At 39.2% G+C, this 8,421-nt stretch overlaps 1 protein-coding gene across 1 annotated transcript in view; it reads left to right on the plus strand.

Moving 5' to 3' along the window:
* Positions 1-226: 226 nt before the first annotated feature.
* Positions 227-8,421, plus strand: part of LOC135207902 (uncharacterized) — a 303,495-nt gene continuing 295,300 nt past the window's right edge. The window contains 1 exon segment of the mRNA XM_064239829.1: positions 227-1,317. The gene's annotated coding sequence lies outside the window, so the exon portion shown is untranslated.

Raw genomic sequence — 8,421 nt, forward strand, 5'->3', positions numbered from 1 at the left:
AAGGAAACCTGTTGATGAGGTTGATTTTGGGGCGTCTGTGTCAGGGGGCAGGGGTTGGTGGCACCGCCCCCTACCCTACCTCCCACGGGGATGTAAAAATGTCTAGGTAAAGAACGGTCCCGCGGTGTTTCTGCTTGCGCTGTTTGTTGTTCTGCTGTGGAGCGACAGCGTTGGTCTACATGCTACAGTATTTCAGTCTCTCTGGCTGCCTCGGTGGTGTGTGAGTTTCACCCATCATTCATGTGGGCAAGTGTGCACGTATGTATACACGCGCCCACACGTACACGCTTTCGTGCACGTTCGATAAAGGGGATAGATGCGCGGTTTCCCTCGCTCGTACTGCTTAATTTACCGCAGAATGGGGAGATTGGTCTAAACTATATCTCTCTCGAGGCATAGACGCAACCACACAGACACACATAAACAAACACACACACGCACACATGTACACAAGCATGCGCGCTCATACACACGTCATTCATACAAACTACGTGCCTCCGTGCATGTGTACGTACACGCAGTATCCCCCCTTGCTATCATAAAAAGGATAAAAAAAAAATTTTTTTGATAACAGAAAACGGCATTGGTGGCCCTTCCCAACGCGGCAACGGGAAGTGGTAGAAGAAGAGGAAGAAGAAGAAGTGGAGGAGGAAAGAAAGAAAGAATGAAAGAAAGAAAGAAGAAGAAGAAGAAGAAGAAGAAGAAGAAGAAGTTCCTAACTACAATCGTGTGACTGCAGCAGCAGCAGTAGTAGACTCACCCCGAGCGGGCGCGGAGAGGAGAGGTGTTGGCTCCTGTCGGTGTACCCGCGCTGCCTCGTGCTGCTGCTATATACCGAGTAGTGTGTTGCTGTCGCTGTTGCGAGTGAGAGAAAGAGAGGGAAAGGGAGAGAGATAGATACACAGAGAGGCTGCGGTGTCTCTTAATACTGTATAGGTCGCGTGTGCCTCTTTAGTTTTCGAGAGATAGATAGTAGTGCGTTCACTTGGTTTTATTTATTTGTTTAGAAAAACGAAATAGCTAAATAAAAAAACTTCGGCATTTTAAACTTGTGCGTTCACCGGGGTTTAAACTTCACGACTTCGCAACGTAGGAGGAATACAAGAAGAAGAAGAATAGAAGAGATAGATGGAAAGAAAGGGTATAAATACCTCGCCTAAGAGGAGGAAGACTTGACAGAGTAGACGAAAAGAAGTGGGGATATTGACCTTCTTCCGTGAGACGCTCGTATTTTACTGATAAATCGTTACTTCAAGAAGCAGGAGCAGTAGCAATTGAAGCAGAAGTAGCGTTGACATCTTCTTCTACCAACTTCGGGTGAGTGCAGCAAAATATACGAAATTGTTTGGGGGAAAAATTCACCTGGCAAATAGATATTGGCCAACAGTACCTGCCACACCTGTGTGCGTGCGTGTATGTATGTGCGTGTGTTCTTGTTGCGAAATTAGAGCGAACGATATCAGGTCTCATCTACCTACCTGTGTTCCTGTTTTGGCTGATGTTAGATTTAAACAAAAAAGTACCACAAAATAAGTTTTTCTATTTTTTTTATTTATCAAAGAGGCCTTTGTTGTGCTTTCATTGCAATGTCGGAACAGTAGCCTTGCACCAGTTAGATATTTTGTTTCATTGCTATTCATTTTCCTCATCGCTGATAAATATGCTTCATTGTTTAGGTATTTGACGTCTGTGTGCTCACATGTTTGTACTTTCAAAACATGCTAGGCTAAGTAGTCTTCAGAGAGAAAGAGAAAAAGAGAGAGAGTGTGAGGGGGAAGGGAGAGGTGACAAGTACGCACTGTTTCCGGTTATCCTGAGAGAGAGAGAGAGAGAGAGCAATGCATGCCCTTATTACATGCTGTTTCCAGTTATCCTGAAAGAGAGAGAGATAGAGAGAGAGAGAGAGAGCAAAGAAGTAAATCATCTTTTACCCAGTAGGTTTTAAACCTGCAATCACAAGCATGTGTTGGGCTAGAGATTGCTCGCTAAAACCTGCTTGTAATTTGTACCGTGTGTACCGAAGAGGTTCGGTGATAATGGAAAGACAATAAAAGATGATTACAAACCTTTAGTTCAGAGTCATTTTCTGTTTGATGCCTTTAATAGGCCTATGCTTTGTGAATGTTAGATTTCACTATTTCGTAATGGTTATTTTATTTTTCAGCAAGATGGAAGGTCATGAGTAATATTGTGTTTTTAAAAGTTATGAAATTTTGCAATTTGTGTTTTGGGGTATTTAACCTGACTCATGGCATAGTTTGTGAACATACGAAGAGTTGGTTTACTTGTCCATTCACAAATAGGATTTGAAGCTGTATTCCCGACTTTGATATGATATGATATATATTATATATATATATATATATATATATATATATATATATATATATATATATTGCATAGTACTATACTTCAACCATATAATAGACTGTGTTCACAATATGATTCCACATGCTCTTGTACCACATAACACATAAGAGTTGGTTTACTCAACCCAAAAAAATCCTGTTTCTAATCTTTGCAAACACGTGCGAGTAGCAAGTATTTCTTGGGTCACTTAACGAAGCGCAGGAGGAATACAAGAAGCACTTGGAGTGCTTCTGCCAAGCATATATGGCTTCCGTCAATAAAGCACTTCGTCAAAGTTTCCTTTCTTTCTCGAAATGATGTCACTGGAAATGAGCTGTGCGCCTTTGGCACGGTTCTGGAAGGATTCTTAGGCCGAGAAAGACGCAGCTGTGAATCCAGTTCACAATAGAAAGTCACAGCTGTGACTTGATTTAACATATTTGGTCTAATCATCGCCGAAGAAGGAAGGAATTTTTATTATTATCATCTCTCTCGGTGTTGTTAGTTTTCCCTAGGCTAATAAATTGGTCTGCTCATAATCTGCGGAAGCAATACTTAATGTTGTTATATTTCTCTGTGTTGTTTTTTTCTCCTAGGCTGCAGAATAAATACTTATTAATATCATCTCTCTCTTTGTTCTTTTTTTTCCTTGGCTAAACCAGTCGGCCGTGAAGGTAGACATAGGCCTATTCTTGCTCGCACAGAAATACGCATAACTGTCATAATCAGGTGCACTTTACTGAGCTGGAATAGATCGATCATCACCGTTTTAGCAGTTATTGCTTCTAAGGCTTACTTATATATATATATATATATATATATATATATATATATATATATACTACACATATACATATATACACACACACACATACAGGCTACACCATCTTTTAGAGCACTGTTTTCTCAACCTTTCTGGTGGTGGCCCCCTTCAATCCGTGCAAGTTGTTGTGGCCCCCTCCATGCCAACTCGGAGTTCTTAACACACACCCGCCTTCCGTCCATCACCTTAATACGCCTAGGGAAGGTATATTAATGGCCCCTGAAAAAATCTCATGGCCACCCCCAAGGGGGCCATATGGCCCACGTTGAGAAACACTGTTTTAGAGCAATTGCTAGACCCATATCTTCCCCTAGCTAAGCTGTGACCCGCTACAGTCAACCAACGATCAAGTAGTTATTTCTCAGGGAATGGTTACTGTCGTGTCCAATCCGTGGGACCGATTTCTGGTGGGTCTTCCGATAGTGTGACGATGCCGTTAACCACTGAGCCACGGGATCCATATTGTATGTCGAGATATATATATAATATAAACTATATATATATATATATATATATATATATATATATTCATAAAGAACTTGTTACAAATATATAATTTAACCCTAACCCAATTCACTATACCTCTGGAATAACTTATTTTAGGGATAATTAAAACTGATGAGTCATTCGTCCCCGGCGGGTTTCGAACCGTTGCCTGGTTTAGAAATAACTACGAATTTCATATATATATATATATATATAATATATATATATATATATATATATATGTTTTATTCAAATGTCTTGTAAGAAACATTCTTTCCAAAAAAAGCTTTGTTTAGAGCTGCCGCTCTGAAATATCTAGTCTCATCAACTGCCTAGTCCGTTCAGCTGTCTCCGGATTTGTATAGCCTTCCCACATTTCAAGGGCGTTTGTCCAATTTCGTGTCTATTTTTTCCATTTTTCCATTTCTCTTAAGTCTGATTATCATTATCACCATTATTTCTTTTGATTTTTTTCCAGTAAATTCTGTTGCCTTTCGTGATTATTCCATAGTCTTCTCTCATATAAGAGGCGTTTCCATCACTCCTTGGAATTAGATCCACTATTAGTGACCACCTCTTTAAATTCCTTGCAGGGTATATACGTATATAACCTTCCCTCATAATGAAGGTGTTTCCCTTGTGTCAGTGGGGGAATGAAATCAATTATTAGTTTTTTTTAATGCTTTCGTAATTCGTGTAGCTTTCATACTTAGGGTTTTTTTTTTTTTTGCATATACCCTTAACTAATTCAAGCGGCGTTTCTGCCCCGACTCCTCTCTCATTATCCTTTCTTCGAAGCTTTCTCTTCCATAGAAAGCGTTCGCCTTTTTCATGGTATTCGACTAAATATTATCATCCTTATATTATTTAACCTTTCTTTCATATTATTTCTTCAGCGCCTTGTGATTTCTGTATCTATGAGGGCAGCGGATTGCCACTCCGACCGGCCTTCAGGTAAAATACGAATTAAAAGGACCTCTCAAAGTATTTCCTTTCCATAGCAAGTTCTCACGCCAGAGGGCGGGGGGGAAGGTGGAGGGGGCGGGAGTCCTGCCCCCATCTTTCCCATTTATGTAAAAATGAAATAATTCCCAGGAATGGCGGTGGTGGTGCTGCTATGGTTTGGAAGTATCTCCAAGCCTTGAAAATATATTTTCCTGACCATTTTTGTGGCACCTGTTAAAGGACATTGGAGAGGGGGGGGGGGGGGGGTTGCCGCTGCCCGGGGTGAGGTGTGGCCTAAAGAGTAAGTAGAGAGGCGGCAGCGGACACGCAAAGGAAAAATGACATTTAATATTTTATTTTTATTTTTTTTGTGAGAAATTGTCTTCGTTGGTCTCCTTCGAGTGTTCTTTTATGTATGACGAATCTCTCTCTCTCTCTCTCTCTCTCTCTCTCTCTCTCTCTCTCTCTCTCTCTCTCTCATGAAAAAGATTTTGAGTTTTCGCTTCTGGAAAAAAATATATGACGCAAGTCTTTTCTTTTTCATCTTTTATTTTTTTTTTTTTATACTTTAACTGATTTCTTTAATCTTGATTTAACCTTAAACCAGGCAATTTCCTTTCTTCAAGACCCTTTTTATTATCAGTTTCTTTTTTTCTTTTTTTTTGTTATTTATCTCTGAAACTCTTGGTGTTATTTGATGTCAAGGCTAATGACCGTAGTTATTCATTATTTTAATATAAGATAAGAAAACTTGTCAACTAATTATTTCTGTTATCATCGCTATCATTTTCTTTTTTGTAGAGTTGATGTTATAAGTTAATATTAAAATACCCATTTGTATTTAACGGGAAGAATGAGTAAAACCAAGAGAGAGCAGTTATTGCCAAAATATGAAATAAAGTTAGTGTTAAGAATAAAAAGAGAGAAAAAATTAAAATTTGAGGGGGAGTGTTCTTGAATATTTTAAGCTTGGCACTGTAAGGAAATCAGGAAAGTATAATTTGGACTCTTAAGTAATTATAAAACAAGGGATAAAAAGTATAAGATTATTGTAAATTTAAGGGAAATATGCTTTATCATACATTTTAAGCAATACAATTGGAAAAATCAGAATTAAATAAATTTGACTCACATTCCCCTCAAATATTTCCATTCCATTACATCAAACATAACGGCGCAGTCGAAGCCCAGAATAAAAGTCAAATACATGAAATGCACGAGTGATTAGACCTCCAGCTTACTCGAGGTCAAAGTGTTGTTTCACCAACGAAAGTTAAAATAAATACCCAATATTGATTGGAAATAAATTTTCCGTACTGTTCAACATGCACATTATTATTTACAATTTCATTCTAATAAATAACTCATAAATATCCTATCCTCAAATTGCTGGATCTTTAACTCGACACGAAACACCTTTTTCAGACATTTTATGCTTTCCAATAGGGCTCTCCTAACACTCCCCCTCCTAACAAGAACAACAACAGCAAGAACAACAACAACAACAAAGTAGCTTGTAGGCTTACTCCCCGAGTAAGCGAAAAGGCCTCATAAGGGACCAAAAAACAAAAGATATTCGAAAAAAAATACACGCGCACATTATCTCTCGTTGGTGATTGACCCAGATCGAACACTTAACATATATAATGAACAATTACGTTCGGTTTCCGTGACCAGACCAGATAGAGATGTATCACAAGAATGTTCACCGATTCCTTGATAATCCTAGGACATGTACCTGGTTCATATTTAATGTGCCAGGAACTTTTGGCCGGGCTTCATATTTCTTTTTTCACATACCTGATGGATGAGCGTCGTCGAAAAAATGAACCGTGGGGATTATATAAAGTTGTCGAGGATATATATATATATATATATATATATATATACTTTTTTATTCCTCGTTTTATAATTACTTTTGAGTCCAAATTATATTTTCCTGATTTTTTTCAGTGCCGAGCTTAATATATTCCAATATATATATACAAACACACACACACACACACATAAGCATTAAGCTACAAACGTCCTTTAATATCCAATTCGCTCTACCTTGGAATCAATATATTTTCATATATGTTAACCAAAAGGGGAATTTTTTAGTTGATAATAATTTCGTCCTCTCGTGGATTCGAACTATCTCACAGAGGAGAAATCAGGACTTCAGTGACGTTTTGATAAGATGTGATTACTTTTTGGGTTTACTACTTAGGAAGTGTGTGTTTGTGTGCGTCTGTTTGTGATTTTTTTAGGGCAGAGTTTTATCCTTTCTCAATATTTTTGTAGTTTATCTCCTTTGTGGCATTTACGTCTTTGATGCTAACCTGTTCATATTTCTTGAACGTCCATTTTCAATCTCTTCAAAATTCTGGAAAAGTATATACACATATTCCTGGTGCAGTTTCCTTTTATTTTAAGTGCTATGCGGTCCTTTCCGCTTGTTTCTCGGGCTTTACCAAGCAAGAACTTATTTATTATAATATATAGAAGCATCCTCCGCTCTACTTATACCTCTTAAACTGAGGGCAGTATAGGGTTACGGCTACAGCAGTTTGACCGACGTAAATCTCTCCGATGACCAAAAGGAATTCCTGAACTACGGATTGAAATGCCAATATATTGGAAGAACAGACAAGCAAAGAAACGAATAAACATAGAAAAGCTGATAGATCATTTGCAACGAATTGAACACGAGGGCAAGATCAACATGGAAGACAGGTGCAGCGAAGATAAAAGGATACAACCAAAGCAAAATATGAACAGAGATTTTAAATCAAGCTCCCTAGGAACTTATCAACAGCAAAGTCACTGTCATAAAACAACAAATATACGTGGTGGTACCAGCACCGACAAGAATATGATGATAAGACGGACAACATTTCTACGACATTACAAAATTCATTAAAATCAACAAAGACCTTACACCCTTAGGGGGGTAATGCTTCAGTGGACCTCATGCGGTGCACTGTAGGCATTACTTACGGTTCTTTGCAATAGCGTGCCTTCAGCCCCTAGCTACAACCACTTTCGTTCTTATTACTGCACCTCAGTTCATATTCTCTTTCTTCATCTTACTCTCCACCCTCTCCTGACACTTGATCTGTAGTGCAACTGCGTTGAGGTTTTCCTCCTGTTACACCTTTCAAGCCTTTTTACGGTCAATTTCCATTTCAGCGCTGAATGACCTCATAGGTCCCAGTGCTTGGCATTAGGGTCTAACTAATATATTCAACTCAATTCAACAAAGGCCTTACAAACCAATTAGAGAAGAAAATGGCACGACTACCAAAGGAGGCATAGAGAAAGGTTACCCGAACATCATGAGAAACTTGGCTTTGGATATTGCTATGGTACAGTAAAACCCACAAAAAACAATAACCCACTCAGGCTAATTATATCACAGACCAACATCTCCCACTCACAAAAAATAGCCAAGACCCTGAGTGACGTCATCACCCGCGAGTTCGATTCTCGGGCATCCCACTGAAGTGTGAGAGATGTGTATATCTGGTGATAAAAGTTCACTTTCGACGTGGTTCGGAAGTCACGTCAAGCCGTTGGTCCCGTTGCTGAATAACCACTGGTTCCATGCAACGTCAAAACACCATACAAACTAACAAACAAACCCGTTGCATGTCGATGAAATAAACTCGTAGATCGGCAACCGAGTTCATAGACATCCTGGACGTCGAAACCAGTAGACACCGCGGTAGCAAATAATCCTCAGCCGCATGCAACGGTCACACAAGCAACACCCCCCCCCCCCCCCACCCCACCCCTTACCCCCCACCGCAAATCCGAGAGATGACCATAAGAAG

This window comes from Macrobrachium nipponense, chromosome 11 (assembly GCF_015104395.2).
Source record: "Macrobrachium nipponense isolate FS-2020 chromosome 11, ASM1510439v2, whole genome shotgun sequence".
Lineage (NCBI taxonomy): Eukaryota > Metazoa > Arthropoda > Malacostraca > Decapoda > Palaemonidae > Macrobrachium > Macrobrachium nipponense.